We start from the raw sequence: 26732 nt of genomic DNA, 5'->3' as shown, positions 1-26732 counted from the left end.
CATTTTATTTAGTTATTTTTCTGGGGTTTTGTCTTGTTCTTTTGCTTGGAGGATATTCATCTGTGTTCCCACTTTGCTGGACTTTCTGTGTTTGTTTCTATGAATTAGGCAGAATAGCTATTTTTCCTAAAAATAAAAGAATGGCCTTGTGTATGGTCACCCGCTGTATAGAGTGTGTGTGCCCGGTGACTTTGGCTGTCTGGCTGGAGCTGTGGGTGCTGTGGGTTGGGAATCCTAGGGTACTCTGTGCTGGGGCTTCCCTGATGGGATAGCCAGAGCTGAAGTGGGCATGGACTGTGGTAATCCGGGCTCTCTGCACAGAGAGAACCCTGGCGGGATAGCTGAAACTGAATTGCTTGTGAGCCTGGGGGTCCACAGCTCTCAGCATAGAGTGTGCCCTGGCTAGACAGGTTAAGGTGGAATGGCCTGGTCCAGGGATATCCCTGGTTTCTCCACAGAGAGGCCATGCTAGCAGTATACTTGAAGCTGAACTGGATGCAACCTAGGATATCCCATGGCTCTCTACATGAAGGGCAGTCTGGAAGGGTAGCTGGGGCTGAGGCAGGGCATGAGACAGGGGTACCAAGTGTTCTGCACAGGAGACACCTGGGTAGGGCAGTTGGAGCCAAGGTAGGTGGCACCCTGGAAGGACACCTGTGGTTGACATGGGCACTGTCCACAGCAGTGCCAGAACTTTCCACACAGAGGGCTCCCTGGGAGGACAGCTGAGGTTGAAGTGGGTAGAAGCCAGGGTACCTTGGGGTCCTTAGTGCAGGGGGTACCCTGACAGTGTGATTGGAGCCAGGGGCAGCATGGGCTGGGGTATCCTAGGGCACTCCACACAAGGGGCACCTTGGTGGCTTAGCTGGGGCCAAGGTGGGGTGCAGGAAGGGGGTCCTTGGGCATTCTACAGAAAAGACACCTTGGCCAGGTACCTGAAGCCAAAGCAGTTGTGAGCCAGGAGATCCCAGAATGCTGTGCCCTAGCATGCTGTCTGGAGCCAAAAAGTGTGGGCCCTGAGTGTTCTGGGGTGCTCTGTGTCTCTATCACCTTGGTGCAATGACTGGAGCTGTAGTGTGTAATGAGCACTGACTAGGGGTGCATCCTGGTGTATGCCACTGTGTGGCTGCCTTTGAGGTATGGCTGGGGCTGGTGTGGGCTAGAGGTCTGGTGCTTGTGAGGCAGCAGGCCAGCTATGGCACCTGAGACACCACTCTCTTCTGAACTACCAAGATGGAGGGCAAACATCAACTGTGGTGCTGCCAGCTCTTCTGACCCAGATAGATTTCCAACAGTTCCCCCGCTCTTTGGTGGAGTTCTAAGGCTGGGTCTTTTATATACCAATCACTATTTTAAACAGCAGCTTTTTTTTCCATGCCCCAGGGTGGATGTATCTTCTCACTCTCCCTCAGCACTTCCCTTCCCCACAGTAGCTGGCAGCTTCAGGGGTGGGGGTTTCCTTCATTACTGGCGCTCTCTCTGTTGCTTTTTTCTTTGTGGTCTATCTTTGGTTGTGCAGAAACTGTTCAGTCAGCCCTCAGTTTTTCTTCAGGAGGAATGGGTCTATAAATAGGTATTGAATTGGTGTGTCTATGGAGAAAGTGAGTTCAGGGTCTTCCTACATTGCCATCTTGGACCAGAATGCTTATTTAGTCCGTGCAACTTTATTTTTAAACTCCACACCATGTGTAAAGTACTTAACGTATCTGAAATACTGAATGTTCAACTACCTATTAATAAGTTTCTTACATATGCACTTGCACTCTTTAGATAGAGCTGAGTCTCCAATAATGGTCTAAAGATAATAGCAGTTATCGCTAAAGCTGGCTAAATTCATCTTGCTGTCGTTTATCTTTCCTTTGACTTTATAGTAGTTGAAAATATTGATCTATTTTACAAATGACCATCGTGTACTTTGTCTTTCTTAATTTGGGCATCATTTTTTCTCTTTCCTGCCCCACTCTTGATATCTCAAACAAGGCTTTCTCTATGTGTGTGATGAATTCACGTTACAGTTAGGTAAAAAGATGTGTACAGAAAAAGGTAAATGTTTTTCATAATTAGCCTTAAATAGAAGAGAGTAATCAATGACTAGATGGATAAAAGAATCTTACCCTTTGAAATGTTCTGATTTTACTAAGTTGCATACACAGTGAGATCTGAAATCATAATTTGTAAATAAATCACATTTAAAAACTGCAGCCTGTCTTATTTATGCATTGATTTAATACGCATGGATTCTGGAAACAAATCTATCATTCACTGTGTGATTTTTGGCAAATCACTGAAGTTCTCTGTGCTCTAGTTACACTATGAGTTGTATGAGGATAATAAAATTACTTCCCTTATAGGGTTATGATGAAAATTATGTGAATTAATAATAAAATGCTTAGAACAATGGCTCAAGAGCTACATAAATGTTTGCTATTTTAAAATACAGTAGTGGAGCCCCTGGGTGGCTCAGTGATTTAAATGTCTGACTCTTGGCTTTGCCTCTGGTCATGATCTCACAGTTTGAGTTTGAGCCCCAAATCCGGCTTCACACTGACAGTGCAAAGCCTGCTTGGGATATTTTCTCTCTCTCTCTCTCTCTCTCTCTCCCCCCCCCTCTGCTCGCTTTCTCTGTCTCTCAAAATAAATAAATAAAAACTTAAACATTTAAGAAAATACAACAGTAATCACAGTGTCACCTGGATGGCTTGGCTGGTTAAGCATCCAATTCTTTTTTTAAAAAAAGTTCTTAACGTTTATTTATTTTTGAGAGAGAGAGCAGAGGAGGGACAGAGCAAGAGGGAGACACAGAATCTAAAGCAGGCTCCAGGCTCTGGGCTGTCAGCACAGAGTTGGATGTGGGGCTCGAACCCACGAACTGTGAGATCATGACCTTCACTGAAGTTGGACGCTTAACCAACTGAGCCACTCAGATGCCCCAAGCGTCCAATTCTTGATTTCAGCTCAGTTCATAATCTCATAGTTTGTGGGTTCAAGCCCTGCATCAGGCTCCACACTGAAAGTGAAGGTCCTTCTTGGGATTCTCTCTCTTCCTCTTTATGCCCCTCCCCAATTGCATGTACTCTCTCTCTGAAAATAAACTTAAAAATAAATAAAATACTGTAATCACATAGCAAGAGTAAACACTGTAAGGTATTCTTCATGAAGTATAAAAAGACAAACTGATAGACTTGTGAATTTGTCTTTCGAGTTTTCATAGAATCAAGGTGAGAGCCAGAAGATTGTGTGTGTATGTATGTATGCACATGTGTGTATGCATGCGTGTGTATGTTTGTCTACTTTGGCTCCTTCTTTAATATAGCGACTCTAGATCACACTCCATTTAGCTAAATGAAAGATGTTTACATTTCCTATAAGGCTGTTGCTTTTCCAGTCCCTCTGGCAGCAGATAGAAGAGCATAACATGCTGCTTTGCATGGCTAAAGGCACCTCGGCTGCAACAAAACATTGTATTGAATGTGTCTGAGGAAATAAATGATAGGCTGTTCTCACAAAGACTGTATCATGTTTAAGAGAAGTTTAGCCTTTACCTTTCAATTTTCCATGCAGTTAGCTATTATCCTGAAACATTCCTGGACTCCCAGAGTGCAGCCAGCAGCTTCAGGAACTGACAACATTTATAAGCCACAACTGAGTGGTTTCACTCTGTTGATCCCCCGTTCCAAAGGATACATGTGGGTTTTGGTCACAATTGGGAAAAAAAATTGATTGTGTATTTTAAGTGGAAAGCTCTTTAGCCATTTTAATGTATATGTGAATTGGAACAATTTCACAGGAGTACTTAAAAGAGTTTTATAAAAAAGTATCCATAGGTTACTTATCCTTTTTCTAGTGATTTAGCATTAAGAACAATAAAATTTCTAGTATTTTTTATTATTAAAGTATGGTTGATATATAATGTTGTATTAGTATACAGTGTACAACATAGTGATTTAAGAATACTTCTTAATCTTGGACTTTTTAATCTTCACCTATTTTGCCCATCCCCCCAACTCCCTTTTCCTCTGGCAACCACCAGTTTGTTCTCCGTATTTATGAATCTGTTTTATTTTTCAGATTTTATATATAAATGAAGTCATATGGTATTTGTCTTTCTCTGAATTATTTCACTTAACATAATACCCTCTACTCCCTTCCATGTTGGTAGCAATTGGCAAGATCTCATTCTTTTTTTTTTTTTTAATTTTTTATAGCCAAGTAATATTCCTGTGTGTGTGTGTGTGTGTGTGTGTGTGTGTGTGTGTGTGTGTTTGTGTGTGTGTGTGTATTCTTTATCCATTCATCTGCGGATGGACACTTGGGTTGCTTCTGCATCTTGGAAATTGTAGATACTGCTATAATAAATATGGGTGCATAAATTTTCAAATTACGGTTTTTATTTTCTTTGGGTAAAAAAAAAACAATAGTGCAATTACTGGATCATATGGAATTTCTACTTTAATATTTTTAAGGCATTTTTACTTTTTTTAAAAAGTTTATTTTGAGAGAGAGAGACAGCGTGTGTGCATGCACATGAGGGAGGGGCAGAAAGGGAGAAATAGAATTTCAAGCAGTCTCCACACACCTCAGCCCAGAGCCTGACCTGGGCTCGATCTCACAAACCTCAAGATTGTGACCTGAGCTGAAATCAAGAGTAGGATGCTTAACCCGCTAAGCCAACCAGGAGCCCTATGGGCATTTTTAAAATGTATTTTTTATACATATTTTTATTTGATTGTAGTTGACACACAATATTCCATTAATTCCAGGTGTACAAAATAATGACTCAACAATTCTATACTTAATGCTGTGCTCACCACAAGTGTAGCTACCTTCTGTCATGGTCTGTGTTCCCTATGCTGTACCCTTTATTCCCATGACTTATTCATTCCATAACTGAAAATATGTATCTCCTGCTCCCCTTCACTCATTGCCCATCCCCCTACCTCTGGCAACCATCAGTTCTCTATCAGTCTGATTCTGCTTTTTGTTTATTTGTTTTGGTTTTTTTAGATTTCACATGTAAGTGAAATCATATGGTTTGTCATTGTTTGCTGACTTATTTCACTTAGTATAATACCCTCTAGGTCCATCCATGTTGTCACAAATGGCAAGATCATCCTTTTTTTTAGCTGAGTAATATTCCAGTGTGTGTGTGTGTGTGTGTGTGTGTGTGTGTGTGTGTGTGTGTGTGTATTTTCATCCATCTATCCATCTATCAGCGGACACTTGGGTGGCTTCCATATCTTGGCTATTGTAAATAATGCTGAAATAAATAGAGGAGTGGATATATCTTTTTGAATTAGTGTTTTTGTTTTTTTGGGGGAAATACCAAGTAGTGGAGATACTGGATCATATTTTAACTCTATTTTTACTCTTTGGAGGAACATCGATACTGTTTTCCATAGTGGCTTTACCAATTTATGTGTCCACCAAGAGTACACAAAATTTTTTTGCTCAACATCCTTGCCAGCACTTGTTATTTCTTGTTTTATTCTAGCCATTGTGAAAGATGTAAGGTAATGTTTCATTGTGGTTTTGATTTGCATTTCCTTGGTGATTAGTGGTGTTGAGCATCTTTTCACATTTGTTGGTCACCTCGTATGTCTTCTTTGAAAAGTCTATTCAGGTTCTCTGCCCATTTTTTTTTAATTTGTTTTTTTCAATGTTTATTTATTTTTGGGACAGAGAGAGACAGAGCATGAACGGGGGAGGGGCAGAGAGAGAGGGAGACACAGAATCGGAAACAGGCTCCAGGCTCTGAGCCATCAGCCCAGAGCCTGACGCGGGGCTCGAACTCACGGACCGCGAGATCGTGACCTGGCTGAAGTCGGACGCTTAACCGACTGCGCCACCCAGGCGCCCCTATATTTTGAATATTAATCCCTTATCAGATATATAATTTTCAAATATCTTCTATTAATTAGATTGCCTTTTTGTTTTGTGGATGATTTTCTTTAGTGTACAAAACCTTTTTATTTGGATACAATCCTGGTAGTTTATTTTTGCTTTTGTTTCTCTTGTGTTAGGAGATCTAACTGTAAAAGTGTTACATTAGCCAATGTCAGTGAAATTACTGCCTGGGTTCTCTTCTAAGAGTTTTATGGTTTCAGGGGTCACATTTAGATCTTTAATCCATTTTGAGTTTATCTTGTGTGTAGTGTAAGAAAGTGGTCCAGTATCATGCTTTTGCATGTAGTTGTCCAGTTTTCTCAGCCCATTTATTTAAGGGACTATCTTTTTTCATTGTATATCCCTTCTTTCTTCATCATAGATTAATTGACCCTATAAATGTGGGTTTATTTCTGGCCTCTATTCTGTTCCATTGGTCTGTATGTTATTTTTGTGCCAGTACAATGTTGTTTTGCTTACTACATCTTTATAGTATATTTTGAAATTTGGAATTGTGATATCTCCAGCTTTCTTCTTTTTTCTCAAGATTGCTTTAACTATTCAGGGTCTTTTGTGATTTCATACAAATTTTAGAATTATTCTAGTTCTGTGAAAAAATGCTATTGGCATATTGAGAGGAATTGCATTTGAATCTGTAGATTGCTTTGAGTAGTATGGGCATGTTAACAATACTAATTCTTCCGGTCCTGATCATGGAATATTCTTCCATTTGTTTGTGTTATCTTCAATTTCTTTCATTAGTGTTTTATGGTTTTCAGAATACAGGTCTCTTCCCTCCTTGGTTAAGTTTATTTCTAGGTATTTTATTCTTTTTGGTATCATGGTAAATGGGATTGTTTTCTTAATTTCTCTTCTTGCTACTTTGTTATTAGTGTATAGAAACACAATAAGTTTTTCTGCATTTTGTATCTTGCATATTGAATGCATTTATTACTTCTAATAGTTTTTTGTGTGTGAAGTCTTTAGGTTTTTCTATATATTGTATCATGTCTCAAAATATTGACTGTTTAACTTCTTACTTTCCAATTTGTAAGTCATGTATGTATATATGTATATTGCCTGATTGATTTGGCTAGGATTTTCAGTACTATATTGATAAAAGTTGTGATAGTGGACATCCTTGTCTTGTTCCTGATCTTAGAGGAAAATCTGTCAGTTTTTCACTATTGAGTATGATGTTAGCTGTGGGTTTCTCATATTCGTGGAGGATTTATGTAATGAATGGGTGCTGAATTTTGTCAAGTGCTTTTTTTGCATCTACTGAGGCAATCATATAATTTTTATCTTTCCTCTTATTAATATGATAATTCCTATTGATTTGTGAGTATTTAACCACCCTTGCATCCTCAGAAAAAAATCCCACCTGATCATGGTGAATGATCCCTTTAATGTATTGATAAATGCAGTTTGCTAATATTTTGTTGAGGTCCTTTGCATCTATTTTCATTAGAGATATTTACTTAAAGTTTTCCTGTTTTGTAGTGTCTTTGGTTTTAGTATCAGGGTAATTCTGGCCTTGTAGAATATATTCAGAAGCTTTCCTTTTTGTATGTTTTTGAATAGTTTGAGAAGAATAGGTATTAATTCTTTAAATGTTTGGTAAAATTCACCTGTGAAGCCATTTGGGTCTGGAATTTTCCTTGTTGATGTGTTTTTGTTGTTTCTGTTGTTGTTGTGCATTTATTTTTTGGACTTTTTTTGATTAATATTACTACTAGTAACAGGCTTTTTAGATTGTCTATGCATGTTTCTAGAAATTTATTTTTTCTAGGTTGCCCAATTGTTTGGAATATAATTTTTCATAGTGGTTTCTTATAATCCTGTTTTTCTGTATTATTGGATATTACTTCTCTTTTATTTCTGGTTTTTATTTGGGTTCTCTCTTTTCCTTGATGAGTCTTATGGAAGGTTTATACATTTGGTTTCTTTTCAAAGAACTATCTCTTGGTTTTGCTGATCTTTTCTATTGTTTTTTTTTAGTCGCCATTTCATTTATTTCTGCTCTAACATTTATTATTGTCTTCCTTTCCTTCTACTGACTTTGGGCTTTGTTCTTTTTCTGTTTCCTTTAGGTGTAAGGTTAGATTGTTTGAAATTTTATTGTTTCTTGAATTACGCCTGTATCACTATAAATTTCCCTCTTAGAACTGCTTTAGCTGTGTGCCAAAGATTTCAGATAGCTTTCATTTTCATTTTTCTCCACACATTTTTTGTTTGTTTTTTTTCTGCTTGATTTCTTCATTGACCCATTGGCTGTTTAACATTATGTTGTTTAGCCTGCATGTGTTTGTGTTTTTTTTTTTCAGTTTTTTTTTTTTCTTGTGATTGATTTTCTAGTTTTACTCCATCATGGTCTCAAAAGATACATGATATATATCAATCTTCTTAAATTTATTGAGACTTTTTGTGGTCTAAAACATGATTTATCTTGGGAAATGTTCCATGTGTACTTGAATGTAATGTGTATTCTGCTTTTGGATGAAATTTCAGGCTGTATCTGTTCATCTGGTTTAATGTGTTGTTCATAGCACTATTTATTGATTTTTTGTGTGTGGATGACCCACTGATGTAAGTAGGGTATTAGTTACCTATTGTTGTATTACTGTCAATTTCACCCTTTATGTCTGTTAATATTTGCTATATGTATTTATTTGCCCTTATATTGGGTGCATAGATATTTACAATTGTTATATCCCCTTATTGGATTGTCTCTTTTTATCATTATGTAACATCGTTCTTTGTTTCTTGTTACAGTCTGTTTTAAAGTCTATTTTGTCTTTTTTTTTTTCTTCTGTTTTCATGGAATAACCTTCTCTATCCCTTCACTTTCAGTCTGTATGTGTCTTTAGGTCTGAAGTAGTCTCCTGTAAGCAGCTTATAGATGAGTCTTTTTTTTTAAATCCATTCTGCCACTGTTTGAGTTTTAGAGTATTTAGACCAGTTACATTTAAAGTAATTATTGATAGGTATGCAGTTATTACCATTTTTGTGAATTGTTATCTGGTTGTTTTTGTATTTTGTTTTTCTTTTTTCTTATGGTTTGATGGTTTTCTTTATTGTTATGCTTGGATTCCTATTATTTTTTATGGGTGTGTATCTATTACAGGTTTTTGATTTGTGGTTATGATGGGATTCATATATAACATCTTCTGGGTATAATGGTTATGTTGAGGGTCACTTAAGTTTGAACACATAAAGCACTGAACTTTTATTCTCCCTCCATGTTTTATATATATTTATATATATATATATATATATATATATATATATACACAATGTTATATTTTACATATTTTTACATTTTTTAAATATTTTACATCTTTATCCCTTGAATCATTTTTGTAGATAATACTTAAATTTTATTACTTTTATGTTTTAACCTCTTTACTGGCTTTATAAGTACTTAATCTTATTCTGTGTTTGCTTCTACCTATGAATTTTTTCCTTTTATAATTTTCTTCTAGATATGGCCTTTCTATTTAAAAAATCATCTGTAACATTTCTTTTAAAGTTGGCTTAGTGGTGATGAACTTCTTTAACTTTTGTTTGTCTGGAAAACTCTTTATATCTCCAATTCCAAATGATAACCTTGCCAGGTATAGCATTCTAGTATTGTTGGTTGTGGGTTGTTGTTTTTTTTTTTTTTTTTTTTTTTTTTTTTTTTTCTTTCAGTACTTTGAATATTTCATGCCATTCCCTTTTGGTCTGTATATTCTCCTGAAAAATCAGCGACTGTCCTTATGAGGTTTCCCTTGTGCGTTATCTGTTGCTTCTCTCTTGCTGCTTTTGATTCTCTATCATTACCTTTTGACATTTTAACCATTACGTGTCTTGGTGTCAAAATTCTTGGCTTCAACTTCTAGGGGCTGTCTGTGATTCCTGGATTTTCTTGCCCTGATTAGGGAATTTTCCAGCTTCTATTTCCTCCAATAAGTTTTTGCCCTCTTTTTTCTCTTCTCCTTGGATTCCCCTACAGCACAAAGGTTATTACACTTGGTGATGTCTCTAAGTTCCTTCAACATATTTGCATTCATTTTTATTTTTTATATTTACTGTTCAGCTTGGTTGCTGTTACCCTGTGTTCCAGATCACTGATCTGTTCTTCTGCATCCTCTAATTTGCTTTTGATTCCCTCTAGTATAGTTTTCATTTCAGTTATTAAATTCCCCAGCTCTTATTTTTTTATATATTTCTTTTATAATTTTGTTGAAATTCTCACTGACTTCATCCCCTTTTTTCTCAAGTTTAGTGAATATCTTTAGGACCATTATTCAGAACTCTTTGCCAATTTTATTACTTTTCTTCATGCTGTTTAGGGCTTTTTTTTTTTTTTCTGTGATTTTTGTCTTGTTCCTTTACTTGGGACATATCCCTCTGTCTCCTCATTTTTGTCTAACTCTCTGTGTTTGTTTCTATATATTAGGTAGGCCAACTATATCCTCCTGGTTTTGAAAATAGTGGCTTTGTGTAGAAGAGATTCTGTGCTGTCCTGTAACTCAATCCCCCTAGTCTCCAGAGTTAGGAGCTCCAGGGGTGTCCCTTTTGTGGGCTGTTTGTATCCCTTTGTTGCTCAGCTATGATTGCTGTGGGCACATTGGTGGTTGGGGCTGGCACTTAGCCCAGCTGGCTACAGTGACCTGCTTTGCCTATTGTGGGCACACTGGGAAGAGTTTGCTCCTAACACTGTTAAAGCCCAGATACAGGTGCCATGAGCTTGCTAGTGTACAAGACTGGCCCACATCCTGGTTGTTTGTGTTTATCAGCTCTGACAGCTGTGGGTACACGAAAGGTTAGGGCTTGCTCCCTTTTTAGCTAGCTTAGGTGCCTGTGGACATGCTCGTATGTTGGGTTATCTTCCGACCCCCAGGGCAGGAATCATTTTGGAGGAACACCAATACCATCTGTGTGGTGAGGCAGGAGCCACTTTGGAGGGTAACCTGCCAAGGCAGGCAGTTTGGGTGGGACAGATCTGGAGGGGACATCAGGGCAGCTCACATAGTGCTATCAAGGTAAATGGGGAGTGTTAGAACTAGCTCCCACAAGCATCCAGCTATCTAGGCTGCAGGAGGGCAAGCGAAATAGCACCACTAATACTTTTGTTCCTGGAGAAATCTGCAGATCCCTGCCGCTTTGGCACGTGTCCTAAAATTGGTCAGTATAGCTTCACATATATCCCAGCTACTGTTTTCAAGCTGTTTCTGTGCTGTACCTCCAGCACAGTTATTTAACATACTGTGACTCAGTTTCTTATTGCCCTCTGGGTCTCCTGGAGTTAAGCCCTGCCAACTTTCAAGGCCAGATGTTATGGGGACTCATCTTCTTAGCATGTATCCCCAGGGCCAGAGATACCTGGTATGTGATCTGATCCCCTCGTTTCTCGGTGCTAATCCCTCTCATTAGTGGTCAGTCAGGCCAGGGGTTTGGTTCCTGACCACATCCCTGCTCCCCTGACCCTTTCTGATGTGGCCTTCACTCTATAACCAGTTGTAGAAGGTCGATTCTTCCAGCATTCAGCTTGTTTCCGGAGGTAGTTGTAACATAAGTAGTTGTTTTGGTGTGTCCATAGGACAAGGTAAGCTCAGGATCCTCCTCCTCTGCCATCTTCCCTGCCCTTCTCTGAAATATCTAGTACTTTCATCAGAGATGTAGAAGTAAAACTTCTTGCCTGGCCTCCTTAAAAATTTTTGGAAAGAAAGGAAGAAAAAAAGGACAGTTCTCTATCAGTTCTTTTCACAATAATTACATAAAAATCATCTCCAAACTTAGAGACTTCTCAGTCACAATCTGCAGGTGTCCAAAGCTGGGCTAATCTAGGCTAGGCTTAGTTGGACTTTACTTCAGAATGTGGGCTGGATTCAGATCTGTCCCACACATCTCTCTTCCTTGGGCCAGCAGTAATATGTATTTGAGGCATGTTCTTTTCATACAATAATACAGGAATGTAAGAGCACAAGTCTGACAATGTAAGAATATTCTGAACATCACACCATCTCATAATCTAATATCCAATTGTCCAAACAAGTCAAGGAGTAGAAAAGTACATTCTGTCCACCATGAGAACATAGAACTAAGTTAGGGATAAGGAGGGAATAAATATATGCTGAAAAATAATTTAAATGACTACACGAACAAACCTGTGGATAACCAACTAAGTTTTCAAAGTAAGAAGTCCCAGGGTAATTATTTCTAGGGGCTTGATATTGGTCAAAATTGTCTTTAAAAGGCTCAGACACATGTAATTAGGGTCCTTTTGTGCCTTCAGACAGAAAGTGAGAATATTTTCTCCCTTCAGGACCCTTAGCCCATAACCTCCTTGCCTCACCATAAACATTTGGTGCCAGAAAATCACCCTTGATTCATGCCTCAGACCACATAAGCTTGAAGGGAATAGCTTCTATTCTTTTATAAAAATTACTCCTCAATCTTCTAGTTTCTTCCTATCACTCTTCATACCATGAAACCGTAATCCATATAATTAACAGAAATCTCTAAATTGCTAAATTCAAAGCAATAGTGTTTTATATCTGTGAATTCAAAGTTTAATTACTTTATGAACCATAACTGTGACAAATGGTAGAGATGCAAGGTTGAATAATACTCATGATTCCTGCTCTTATGGAAAGTACATATAGTTGGGAATAGATACAGATAGGCTGTATATAAAAACTTGCATGATAATGTGAGCAGAGCATGATTGATAATGGACGAAGGCATCAAAAAAGGAGAATTGAGCTTTTGGCTTTAGGAAGCAATATTTAAATTGATACCTAAAAGCTTAGTGAGAGATGAAGGATGGTGTGTGTGTGTGTGTGTGTGTGTGTGTGTGTGTGTGTGTGTGTATTCTGTAACCCAGAGACATGTATTGAACTCAGTGAATGTCGAATGTTTGAGTAGATTAAAACTGTAATGAATTTGTTGAATCAATTCATTCTTTCATTTGACAAATATTTACTGGTTTCCTACAATGTTCTCGATGTGTTTCAAGGTGTGGGAGTTCAAACAGCCAAAACACAAAACAAATAAATATTGTGTGATAGTTGTAAGTCCTCTGGAGAAAATTCGAACAGGAAAGGCAATATAAGATGTAAGACTCAGATTTCATTTTAAATAATTTGGTCAAGGAAAGGCTAAGAGGGTGACAAGACAAGGAAGTAGGCATAGAAAAAGTAAAAAGGCTTGAAGTGGAATAGTGGTGAATTCCAGGCATAGCCAGGAGGCCTGTGTGACTGGAGTAAAGTACATGAGCAAAAGAGTGGTGTAATTTGAGCTTTGTTTTAATAACGTCACTCAGCTTGGTGGAGAATAGGCTGTAGGGAAATATGTCCGTTAGCATAAAGGTAGTGACAATCTGAAAATATCAGAGGCTTATTAAAATTGTATTTATTGTTCACACAAACTCCAATGTTGATGTCCCTGGATGAGCAGCTCTCTTGGATCATGCCCTTTTAATTAGTGACCTATGGATCCATACTCCTTCCATCCTGTGACGCAGTGGCCTTCCGCAACAGATCTCCATGGTTTCTGAGGAAGAGGAATGTGAGAAGTAGTTACTGCATATTCAACAACCTCCACTTAGAAACGTGACCCAACCTGTTGCCTTCCATTGGCTATAATTATTCACATAGTTCCACCAATGGACTAGTAGGCTTGGAATTTTAGTTCTTGGTTCGGTGTCCACCTTCAAGGAAAATAGACATACAAGTCTAGAAATTTCTGCCATAGGAAACAAGAACAAAGGCAGGAAAACCAGTTTTGAGGCTATTATAATAATATATGTGAAATTTTTTTACATATATGAGAGAGAGAAACAGAGCATGAGCAAGGGAGGGAGGGCAGGGAGAGAGGGAGACACAGAATCTGAAGCAGGCTCTGAGCTGTCAGCACAGAGACCAACGTGGGGCTCAAACTCACAAACCGTGAGATCATGACCTGAGCCAAAGTTGGATGCTTAACCAACTGAGCCACCCAGGTACCCCAATTCTCAGACACTTTAATAGTTTAACTTAGATTGTGGTGTAATATCAGGAAAAGGGATTTGAATTCTACCTCAGCTTCTTTCCGGTTATACAATATTAGGCAAGTTATTTAATCTTTTAAAGAAAGATGCATAGGGGCGCCTGGATGGCTTAGTCAGTTAAGTGTTGGACTCGATTTTGGCTCAGGTCCTGATCTCACAGTCATGAGATCTAGCCCTCTCCCTCTTTCTCTCTTTTAGGATTCTGTCTCTCTGCCTCTGCCTCTCCCTTGCTTGTTCTCTCTCTCTCTCTGTCTCATAGGTTATTTGGATTATTAATAAGTGTGTCACTTGATGTATATAATATATAAAACATGTGTTTTATATCACATGGGGCTCTGCATTGGCTCTGCACAGACCGTGTAGAGCCTGCTTGGGATTCTCCCTCTCCCTCCCTCTCTCTGTGCCTCTCCCCTGATCACACTGTCTCTGTGTCTCTCAGAATGAATAAATAAACTTAAAAAAATCTAGTAGCATACATAGACCCCTCAGTGGGGGCATACATGGTATGGTAGAGTACAAAAATAGTGATTAAACATTATTGTTTTGAATATCATCACAGAAGCATTCCTGTTTAGAGTCATTCTTGTCCAGATTAGATGAGCTATAAGTCAAATCACTTTCTACTTGGGGTCCTACTTCAGTATTGTGAAAGTTTCCTTTTTGCGCTCCCTGACCCATGTGCCTGAATAGTAAATGGCACAATGAAGAACAAAAGCCATTTTGCTTTAATGGATATGAACTCATCTTTTATCTGGATTAAATCCTTGTGAGGTCAGGGATAAACAACTGCTTTCTTCTAATAAGGACTTACAGCCTAAAAATGTCTGTCGGTCTGTTGGCCTTCCAGCCACTTCTGCATGTCCTCTAGTTGTCCTTTTGCTCTGAGTAGTGGTCCTATTCTATACTGCTTAAGTGCTTAGGACGCCAACACTATGGAAATACCTTCTTAATTAGGAATCAAGTGTTAAGGCTTTGAAGGCTCAAGAGTTCAGGGGAGGTGTATGAGGAGGTATTAGGGCATCAGCATTGGCCCCCAGTGCAACAGAGCTGTATAGAGTCTGTCCCTGTTTTTGGACTGAACCTTGAACATTGTGCATTTGAGGAAGACTGAGACCTCTTTGAATTTTATTCCATGAAGTAACAAGAATAACTGTCACAAAAAGATCATGACTAAAAAAATAACAAGCCTATTCTAAAGAAATAGTTTTCATCTCTGAAACTAATCCAGTGAAGATTAGAGGTGAATTTGTTAAGACCATAGATATTTCTCATTATTGCTTTGTAATTTAGCTCTCCTGCCTGGAATTAGTACACAAAGATGTGAGATATGGATAATGTCTATCTTTAGCATTCAATAATCACATTTATTATCAGATAATGTTATTTGTGCTTTATATTTTAAAGTGGCAAAGAAAGTACTGAGTAAAAGAATTCATCAGAAGTGTTGACAAGATTTTTAATTCCTTCTGTTTCCTTTGATATTTTTCTTAAATAGAATATGTAAGCAATACAACCCATACGTAAAACACATCTCAGTTTATGTTTATTCTGCTTTTTATTGCACATTTGAAAATTAATAATTCAATTTTCTAATATTAGCTGTCATCTTAGCTGTGATAAAATTAATTATTCATCAAAATATCAAACAAATGGTGCCTTTTTTGTTTTAGATGAGAAATCGTTCTTTCAGCTTTGAGAAACCACGTTTGATTTTTTTCTTGTGTTTCGGGTCAAATAATATTTAAGCATTTAAGTTATAATTATAATGTTTTAATATTAAATATAGAAATATGCATGTATCACAATTGATAATAAATTAAAAAAAAACTTTTTCTTTCTACACTTGGTTATTCCTCCCGTTGCTTATTTCTTGGCAGATAACATTCTTTAGAAAATCCACTATAAGAGTCATGTTTTGGAAAAGTTGAATATAAATGATTTCTGTTTGGTTCCGGTCAGTGCTGTACTCTGCCTTTTACAGGCCAGAATTCACCGTAGTGAAATGATGGGTGCAATAATCAGGGACTCTGAAAATTTTTTCTGAGAATAATATATTTCCTTTGAATCTTCTGGAAAGTATTTTAAGTTAAAATGTGATCTTAAAACACTAGTTTTGAAGAATCTTTATAGTTTTTATTGAGGATAAAAAAAAGCTTTGTCTCTTGTTAAATTTATATTTGTTTTGGGGCTCCTAGGATTGTGGGGGTAGGGGTGATAATAAAGTAGTTTATATAAATCCCACCTGTTTCAGGGATGTCTGAGTGGCTCAGTCGTTTAGGCATCCGACTTAGGCTCAGGTCGTGATTTCAGGGTTCATGAGTTCGAGCCTTGTATGGGGCTCTGTGCTGACAGCTCAGCCTGGAGCCTGCTTAGGATTCTCTCTCTCTCTCTCTCTCTACTCCCTCCCCCACTCAAGAATAGATAAACATTAAAGAAAAATTTAAATCCCACCTGTTTAATTTCCGTATTTGTTCTTGGGTAAGTCACCGGGAGACGTTTGTGATGCCTGGTAAAAGACTGCAGTTTGTACGAAGTCTTGTTCTCTTTACTCAGCCTGATTTTATGGACCAAATTTGTAAAATAGGGGATTTATATGTTCGGGGCCCCACTATAAAATTCTATATCCTAAATCTTGCAAATCTTACAGACTCAGGAGTCTAACATGTTCAGGTGTGCTAAGGAGTGAAATTGTCCTGGGCAAGTGTGAAGTTGTGTAAACTGTCTCTTCATGGTGAGTTTGCCCCTTTTTGACCTATTGCTGCAACTCCAACTTACCCAACATAAATCTGCATGGCTACCATTTCAGGTGCTTGTAAAAACATCGAGTCCCAGCCCAGTTTTAGATTCTATCGAATTCAATGAGACCAGAGCCCAGAATTCACTCTGTAAAATAAGGACGCCAAATAATAATGCCAATATGAGTGGTCCCCTCTGGGCAATGATCTTTCCTGGCCTGATAGTCCCACCGTTACTCTTAATACTAATAAATAGACATTATTAAACACACCCCCCCTTTAAGTGTTTAGGTTTGGATGCCCGACAATGTGCTCACCCTACCCATAGACCACACTTTGGGAAATGCATAATTTCTGCCTCTTGGTGAAGCACAGCCCCCAAGTTTGCAATTAGCACTTGGAGGTTGTGGACTAGAAATGATTGTCAGATTGGCAATAAACTTCTGTACCTTGAAATGGTTGTCTTCTTCCTGGTGACTCTTGCCACTGTCCAGTTTGCTGTGTTCTTTTTCTATAAAAATGCATTCAAACCTTGTTAGTTTGTGTCTGAATTATCCAAATAAGCCTGCATTTTAAAGTTACTAGCATTCACACTAAAATGTGGAGTTTTTGAGTCTGTAAACCTAGAAAAAAATTGTTTATATACTTTAAATCTACTTTGTGCAAAAGATCCTGATAAATCTGTCAATAGAAACAAAATAAGATGACATAATAAAAAGTCTATTTTCCCCCTATTTTTCACAAAGTGAGTGTCTTCACAGCAAAGAGAAGCAGTCCTAAAAGTTTTCCCTCATTTGCTAAAATTTATTACAGTAATTCATTTATCACAAGTTTCTATATAAGGATAATATTTCAACAAAGACTGAATCTCCACTAGAAGGAAGGTAAGGTGTTAGGCCCTATAGGTGCCAAGTAAATAAATAAATAAAAAGAAAACGCAGTCCAATAATCTAGTACACCAAGTAGACATATTTCTTTAAATTGTGACACACTGTGGGGTCATGTGGAAAATACTATGGGAACACACACGATGGCTAATGCATTTAATTTTTATTCCAAAAAATGCAGCACTATCTTTTCTCACAGACATCTAGGTAATGAAACATTTTGTCAGGGAATCCATTAACAACCAATTCCAGTTGAGGACAGTAGTGATCTATTACAGTAATTTTTTTTATGAAGTTTTATTCAACCCGCATTTGTTGAGTAAGGACTTACTATGTGCAGACTCCTTTACTTGGCACTGAAGGTGTAGAATGATGACGTCCTATTCTCTGCCCTGTAAAAGCTTAGAGGTGGCATATAACACACAAAAGAGAAGGTGGTTTGTATAAAAAGAAATTTCCTAGGGGCCGGGGAAAACGTGACCCTCTATAATTTTGAAGGTTATATTTCAGCTTAGACTTTTAACATATTTTTCTGTGATAATTTTCTAACCAAAATATTAAGTATTCTGATGATAGACTAGATGAACAAATATCTTTATCTTGTGTTTTGTTGTTGATACAGACTAGACTATGGATCTACTCCCAATTCACTTTATTTAGGACCCCAAAAGTCTCCCCTGATGTAACTGCACTTCATATCTCTGGGTCTTATGTGCAGATTTTACAATATGACAATTCTTATTTAGCTACATGATCCTTCATAAAGAGTCCTCGGGGTCTGTCATGCTCTGTAAACTCACATTAGATGGGAAGAACCTGGAGAGCAGAGACCTTATGTTGTGTAGAATTTTCTTATGGCCTTCAGTACATTGGACCAACTTTCTATTGGCTGGAACTGATTGGAGGGATTGAAGTGTCTCAAGAATCTGCAGTCCGAAATTATGGAAAAGTAATAAATCTGTTCACTAATTAAACATTTTGGTGTTACAGTATGCCAGCGCTATGATCTGGATTTTTATGTCCCCCTCAACTTCTTGTTAAAATCCTAATGCCCAATGTCATCTTAATTAATAGAGCTTTGGGAGGTGATTAGGACATGAGAGCAGAATGAAATTAGTATCCTTATCAAAGAGACCACAGAAGGCTTTCTTGTCTGCTTCTACCATGAGAAGGTTACAACGTGGAAGAGGGCCTTCACCTGCTCATGTTGGTATCCTGCTTTCCGACTTCCAGCCTCCAGAGCTGTGAGAATAGGTTTCTATTCTCCAGAAGCTACCCAGTCTGTGATATTTTGGTACAGAAACCGGAACAGAGTAAGACAGTCAGGTAGCTTGGAGCACACAGAAGCTACAAAGATGAATTAAGATACAAGTCAAACCAAGCAATTCTAGTTCATTCCAGGAACCACATCTCAAATGACATTAGGTTAAAAATTGAACAGAATCCCACTTCAGCATTAAACATTCTCTTATTTGTTTCTTTCTCTTCTGGGGCAGATAAATAAAAGCTACAATGAGGAAATAACTTAATAACTAATAAAACAATATGATTGAAAAACATTTGTCTTACAGAGACAGGAACATTGCACATGTCTGTTATACAGCTTAAGTTCTCAGTACTACTAGTCGGAATTCTTTTCTCCTGTATACCCCGAGGGCATATAATACTCCATAATATTTGAAACTGGCGAGTCAAATTTGCTCGGGAAATTTCAAAATTACAAACTTTTTGATCCGAGTTTTCTTCTTCCTATTAACCACATATTTATTGAGCTTCATTTTTTGTTAGTATCAAAATCTATTGATTCACAAGATAAATATTGACCTGACCTTGCCTTCACCTCAGTTTATATCTACTTCTTAAGTCAATAAATCTAGAAACTGATCTGACAGCAGTCAATATTAGTTTAAAATTCTTAAAATAGCAGCTTTGCTCTAAGGTAATAATTCAGTATTTTATAGATTCTGCCTCAAAGAAGCAAAAAGGCAATGTAACTTACCAATTTGCTACATAAAACTATTTCTGTGTCGTTGGGTTTCACTCATGCCAGAGAATATCTCTACTTTAATGCCTGTATATTTTCTAATCTCTGACCTGAGGTATTTGAAATACTTTATTCCACTTGCTGGTGGCAGTTGAATACCAGTGTCTTGCTTTGATTCTAATTATAATTAAGCTATGTAATTATTCTTCAAATGACTGATGCTTTCTGTTGGGCTCAGTTCCCTGTGGACTGAATTTTACCTGGAGGTATAATAAATATAGTCAACAGCCATACTGGACTTTGGAAGTTAAAGGCAATAATACATTTGTTACCTCATTAATCAGCTTGTTTTTATCTTTTCAAAGTCTAGGAGAAATAAAACCATGGGTCAAGATTTGCATATATTTATACTATAGATAAAGGAGGTAAAGCTTAGGGGCCTAGTCGTAACCAAAGCAATGTATTCTGCAATTTATTACTTTTTTTAAGGCCACAGCACTCATCTTTTACTTATACTATTTCTCAGTGCTTTGGGCGATAGATGACATACTCATACCACAGAATTCCATAATGAAATCTCCCAAAATGCATTTAAAGAAAAGTTAACTTTAATTTTCCTCATAAGTAACAAACAAGGAAATTTCATTTTGGAAATAGCTTATACCTAGTTATGTTCTAAAGAAATAGGTTGTGACATTAAAATGTATATAATCAGGGGTGCCTGGGTGGCTCAGTTGTTGGGGGACGGACTTGGGCTCGGGTCATGATCTCACAGTTTGGGAGTTTGAGCCCCGCGTCGGGCTGTGTACTGACAGCTCAGAGCCTGGAGCCTGCTTTGGATTCTGTGTCTCCCCCTCTCTCTACCCGTCCCCTGCTCAGGCTCTGTGTCTGTCTCTCAATAATAAATAGACGTTAAAAAAAATTACATGTCTTTAATCAGACGATCATTTAGAGATTGTGCTTAAATGTCATAGGAATAAATGACGAGATCAAAACAAAAAAAAAAAAAAGTTATCCTCTACGGAACATTTCAAAGTGTAATGTGAAACAGAAGTTAATCGTATTAAAAGTTTAGTCCATTCTTTGCAAACAGCAGTCTAACTAGAGAGAAATCATGCAAATTGGCCAAAGCATGCAAGGGAAATACAAATGCTTCCTAAAATACTGATACTTCACTTGAAATCACATTAGAAAACCTTTTGAGCAAAGCTAATAATCCCTCCAGTAAATTTTAGTTTCTGACAGTAGATCTACTACCTTGTTTATATTTACAGTTTTCCATGTATGTAACATACTTTGCATATATATGGCCCTGAAATTCATATAGTTACCATGACAAACTCATGCAAATGACTTTTGTTCCATGTAGATTTAGAAGACTCAGTAGATACAGGAACTAACTATAAGTCTTGATCATGACATGACATGATTTGCCACATAAGATGATTAGAGCCAGGTCATGAAGGAAAGCCTCATAGGTAATTAGAATGATAAAGTTAGTATCATTCTTTCATTTATTAACTTTTAATCCCACTGTTCTTAGAAGTTGCTATTTCATTTTATCCCATACTATTTTTTATAGTCTTTTCCAGCTCCAAAATTATATGTTTATCCTGAATCTAGCATTATGAAAATATAAATACCTAACTGAAAAGAATTTAGACAAGGTCGTTTGAAATTATCAGTTACATAACTGTCAATGAATTGCATTTTGATAAGTTTAGATAAAATTAGTTTCTTTACTTTTTATATTACTAACTCCCATCCAAAAGGTTTTTTAAAAAGTTCAGGGGACCTTCTCACCTAATTATTCAGCTCTCTTCTCCTAAGAAACTGAAAATGGTTGAAGAGAGACCATTATTTCCAGAGAACTGGCATTTGAAATTTAACAAAATGAATTCTCCCCTTACCTAGAATTCTTTGTTTTTTGTACTTAGTTTTGGTTAACAGAGAGTGCTGCTTACAGTATCTCTCATTTGTGTAAGTGAAAAATAACTCTGTTTTTATTACTTAAAATATTACAAAAAGGGACAATATGCTAAAAATATGCAGTGAACAAATATCATCTGTACAGACTGGAAGAGAACCTTCATAAATTAACCTTATTAGTGCATTACTGTAAGCGAATGCCAAAAAACCTCCTAATTTGCATTAAGATAGATTTTTCAGGTTGGCTGCATGATTTAATTAAAGAAAAGATTAAGAATCATTAAACAAGCTGCTCTACCTTGCAATAACAGAATTCATATCTGATTCAGGTTAACGAAAACACAGATGGTGATTCAGTAACTGTTGAGTTGCTGTAACAGAATGAAAATGATCCCATTAGTTCTCTGGAAATGTGAGGGAATTTGGAAATTAGTATGCAGATACATTGTATGGTGCTAGACAGCTTGGTCTGCTCGGATCATCGCTGATTATACTTTGTTTGGGTTGGCAACACTGAACTTAATAAATGAAAAAATGTTCCAGTATACCACAGTTGGAAACTGTTCAAGGTTGAAATAGGTGTGCAGGATTTCAAAAGGAGAGAGTTAAGTAAACAAATGTCAATCAATTCAGAGCTGGCAACTTTCTTTTTTTTCCTTTAAAGAATATGTCTGTTCTTGAGAAGCAAGTGTCATAAAAATGGAAACCCTTTACTGGATACATATGTCTGTGTGGTATTTATTATTACAAAAGTATTTTAAATGCACAGGATCACTTTGAGAGAGATGTGTAAGCGTTTTAATAGCTTTTTTTTTCCTGGCAGAAATAGAAAAAATTCAGTCACTATGAGGATTATTTTTCACAAAAAGAAATCAATATAATTCTGATGGAAAATGTTATGACAGGATAAAAAAAAAGTGTAAATATAATGGCTATTGAAAGTTTAAAGGTGTCAATAAGGACCACAAAGTAATCCTCAAGGAGCCTTCTGGGAAAGAACAACTTAAACAAGTAGCAGAGTCAATCACAGCAGCTGACAGAAATAGCCATTGCATTCAAGAGCTCAACGACACACATGGCCTCCATTTTTAACACCTGGTTCTCGCCATCAGTCTGAGTGCTCAGTGTCTGACCCTTTGGAACAAATCTGCATGATGGCAAAAGCCCATCTGGACAGAGTCCGAGTCAGGAAGCAAATGACCCTGGTCTGTTAACTTGTTACCAAAAATGGAGGTGAGACGTTCTAGATAAGTCTTCTCAGAATATTGAACTGCACCAAAAACTTTATCCTACATAAGCAAATTGCATTAAAACATTAAAAAAATTGCATCAAACAGTAATGGACATCCCGACTTTCAATGTGATAATACTAATCATACAGACATAACCCCCTTTTCAGAATTAGCACAACAAATTTTAAGCAGGCTGACTTTTCTCTGGCTGTCCATGTATTTCACTGAACTTCTAAAGAGACTATTGCCATTTTTTTCTAAAACTTACTAGAAGAACTTGAATCTATTCTGCATTTTAGACTGGAACACTTAGCAACATCTAAAAGTATGCATGTTATAAACATGAGTGTCTTAGTTACAAATGACATCTCCCCTACATCCCCCATTATAAGCCCTTTTTCTGGCTTTCAAACTAGATCTCTGAGGAAATCATACTATTAAGAAGAAATGCTACAAAATGCTTTCTACACAGTGCAGGATACAAAATCAGTATCCGATTATAAAGGTCTTGATACACCACCATTCCTTTTAACCACAACTTTAACTGCTTGATCTTTAAAAAAAAAAAAACAAAAAAACTCCAGGGCACCATGGTGACTCAGTAGGTTTAACGTATGACTCTTGATTTCAGCTCAGGTCCTGATGTCACTGTTTGTGGGATGGAGCCTTGCATCAGGCTCTGTGCTGATGGTACAGGAACCTGCTTGGGATTCTCTCTCTCCCTCTCTCTCTGTCCTTCCCCTGCTCACTCTCTGTCTCAAATAAATAAATGAACATTAGGAAAAAATCCATTATGGTTTCCTGCTGAAACTATACATACTTGATATGCAATATATCAAGAAAGACACTGGGCACATGAATTGTACATGCAGTAGATGGTGCTATTTTAAGTGGAGATGCTTAAGAAAAAATCTCGATCAAGTTGCTATTTGCCACTATATTGCAGTACTGTCCCTGTTTGGGATCTAAAGGGAGCCACCTTCATGCTGAATGTACAATGATCTGTTTAACTACATTTAAACCTGATTACCTGAAGAGTTGCAGTCTCCTCCCACAATGTTCAGTAAGGATTCCAACTACACTTTTTTTTTTTCCTTGTATGATGCCAGTTTTATCTATAGGTCTGAATATTAGGTAGAAAGGTTTGAAGCCAGTGGAACAGATTTTGAAAAGTTGATACATGGCGATTTTGTAAATACTATTTACAATTAACCCATTTCCTTTAACACCAGAGCCTATGTGGTGGCAAATTGGTAGTTGCTTTTTTTTTTTTTTTTAATTGTTGTGAAGCTGTTTATAGGTGTTGCAGTATTAGCTTTGCAATAGCTTGGAGAAAAGATCTATAGAAATTAAAAAAAAAAACAGTAGGCTTGTTTTATAAAAAGCTTCACCATAGGATTCTTTATAATAAAAATATTAATTCCTGGTGGCTGTAATTTATTTACTTTATAGAGTAAAGCAAACATTTACCCACATTTTAGGTAAACTTTCCCATATGACAAAGTTGAGTAAATAGATAGAACTTTGTGAAATTTGATTAATACTATTTTGTTTAAAAGGCCATTAAGATTAAAATTTAAATACCAAGTCTGTTGAAAAGAATAAAGGCTCAATGTCACCTTTAGATGAGGTGCATTTACTCATCATTTCTTAAATCAACGTTTTAAAATTATCTCCTTTATTCCACATTAGAAATAAAGACATTACTTTATCAGTATTGCTGTTATTACTTTCACCAATTATCAAATTGAAGTTTAAGTAAATTACCAAAGTTTGCATAGCTAAGCAGGATTTGAACATGGCACTTCTGATACCAAATTCAGTTATCTTCCCTGCAATAAATATTAACCCTAACTAATGTAATAATTGTAACCTTTACTATACTTCTGACTTCATGGAGCTATGTAGTTGTAAATAATGCAGGTGAGGGGCATTTCTGTATTCAATTTGTACTGTGCCAAATTGATTTCAACTTGTTGACATGTTGCCTTGCAAAGTGTTCTGTAACTTGTTTCTCACATGTGTGGTCTATTTTTCCAACAGTGCACAAGAAATAGAAGTACTGATCTTGGTCACCAGTGTGTTCAAGACGAAGAATGAATGCCTCTGGCACAAGAATCCAAATCCATACAGGAGAGGAATCAAGGTTTCCACTGGAGAGAGCCTTTGTTTACTCATAACAAATAAATTATGGAATATATTCACTTATCAATTCCTAATTGAACACATTGTTTCCATTATGTGGTGGGGAAGCATTTCTGGAGAGAAATCAAGACTCTGTTCAGAGAAAAGAAGGCCCTGAGCTACTAATTTTTCAGCAACCAAGTTAATCTGCCTACCTGCCCTGGAAGTAATTCTTTCTGTTCTTGTTCTTTTCCAGAGTAGAGCCACTGTTCTACATGCTCTGCTTAAGACTGATGTGCTCTTAAATAGAATGAATTTCATCTACTGCAGAGGCAAAGTCTAAAAAATAAATTAGTGGACGGGGGAGAAAGTATTCAAAGAACAAATTATGACTATCCATAGGAGATAAGTAAAGGCAGGGGAAGGGAAGGACCTTAATGGAGAAGAAAGAGGAGGAGGAAGAAGAAAGAAAGGGAGAGAGGAAGGGAAGAGAGTAAGCAAGGTGCAAAAAAACAAAAAATGATTAATTTAAAAAAAACTCCAAAGAGGAAGTGGGGACAGGTTGTGAGAAGACAGATGGGCAGATTCTGATGATCCATATGCCAACACGAAATTATCACGAATTTAGAGTTTTCTCTTTTCCACAACCAACATCCCACCCCTTTCCTCTATCCGCTCATGGAAATACATGGACTTAAAAGTGGTTAAAAAGTGGTCCTTGTCAGGGTTCTTGTTTACTCCCCAACCCACAGACCAGCCCTTGTATACAAGGTGTGACAGCATAGTCATTAGATTAGCACCGTCATCAACAACAGACTACCAAGGGGAGTGAAATCAACGGCAGTAATTTTTACAGGCAGACTAGAGGTACATCCAAGAGGTCTGTGTGGAATCCTTAAATATCTTAATTATTAACAAAATGAGCCAATGCCTTGGTACTTTTTTTATTTGGGTCATCTCCTATTTTCTAACTATAATTTCCTCAGGGGTCAAAAAAGGATATTAATATGTAAACAGAAAGCAAATCTAGCAAATATGATCTTTATGCATATATTTTAGGTTTCTTCTGTAGATAGCATCACAAAGGGCCAAAGCTTCAACATTTCTATTCCCTTCTACATTATGTTACTCTACACACCTATGAATCCATAGCTGCTGGCTGCCACAACTCCCTTCAAAATAGAGGACTCCAGGGGCGCCTGGGTGGCGCAGTCGGTTGAGCGTCCGACTTCAGCCAGGTCACGATCTCGCGGTCCGAGAGTTCGAGCCCCGCCTCAGGCTCTGGGCTGATGGCTTGGAGCCTGGAGCCTGTTTCCGATTCTGTGTCTCCCTCTCTCTCTGCCCCTCCCCCATTCATGCTCTGTCTCTCTCTGTCCCAAAAATAAATAAAAACGTTGGAAAAAAATTAAAAAAAAAAAAAAATAGAGGACTCCATGGAATCCATAAAAGGGATTCCTCAGTGAAGTCTCAGCCTAATGCTGTGCTGACTGCATTGTCATACACACTGGTTAGGTGTGTAAAGGTGACATCAACATGGAAACAAGTGAACTGAATAATTGAAGACAGAATGGAATTTGTCATAATATCTACAAAATGATGTTATAAAATATTAAGCATTCAATACATATTAGCTATTGCTAATTTTTTTTTTAATGTTTATTTTTGAGAGAGAGAGCGAGCGTGAGCAGGGGATCGGCAGAGAGAGAAGGAGACAAAATCTGAAGCAGGCTCCAAGCTCTCAGCACAGAGCCCCATACAGGGCTCAACCTCACGAACTGTGAGACCATGACCTGAGCTGAAGTCAGTTGCATAGCTGACTGCACCACCCAGCTGCCGTGCTATTGTTACAGTTTTTATTATTTAGGAAATGTGTATGAGGAATGATGTAGAATGATATGAGGAATCTTGTGGATCAGTATA

The 26732-nt window shown here is 37.3% G+C and overlaps 1 long non-coding RNA gene across 1 annotated transcript in view; it reads left to right on the top strand.

Moving 5' to 3' along the window:
* LOC147578458 (uncharacterized) overlaps positions 1–25973 on the top strand; it is a 90940-nt gene extending 64967 nt beyond the window's left edge. Inside the window, exon 3 of the long non-coding RNA XR_015254283.1 lies at positions 24732–25973. This is a non-coding gene — a long non-coding RNA (uncharacterized LOC147578458). The remainder of the gene's footprint in view (positions 1–24731) is intronic.
* Positions 25974–26732: the final 759 nt, after the last annotated feature.

The sequence above is a fragment of the Puma concolor genome, chromosome C1 (genome assembly GCF_028749965.1).
Source record: "Puma concolor isolate L17-30 chromosome C1, mPumCon1.1.hap2, whole genome shotgun sequence".
NCBI classification, from domain to species: domain Eukaryota; kingdom Metazoa; phylum Chordata; class Mammalia; order Carnivora; family Felidae; genus Puma; species Puma concolor.
This window is presented reverse-complemented; position numbering and strand designations above follow the sequence as displayed.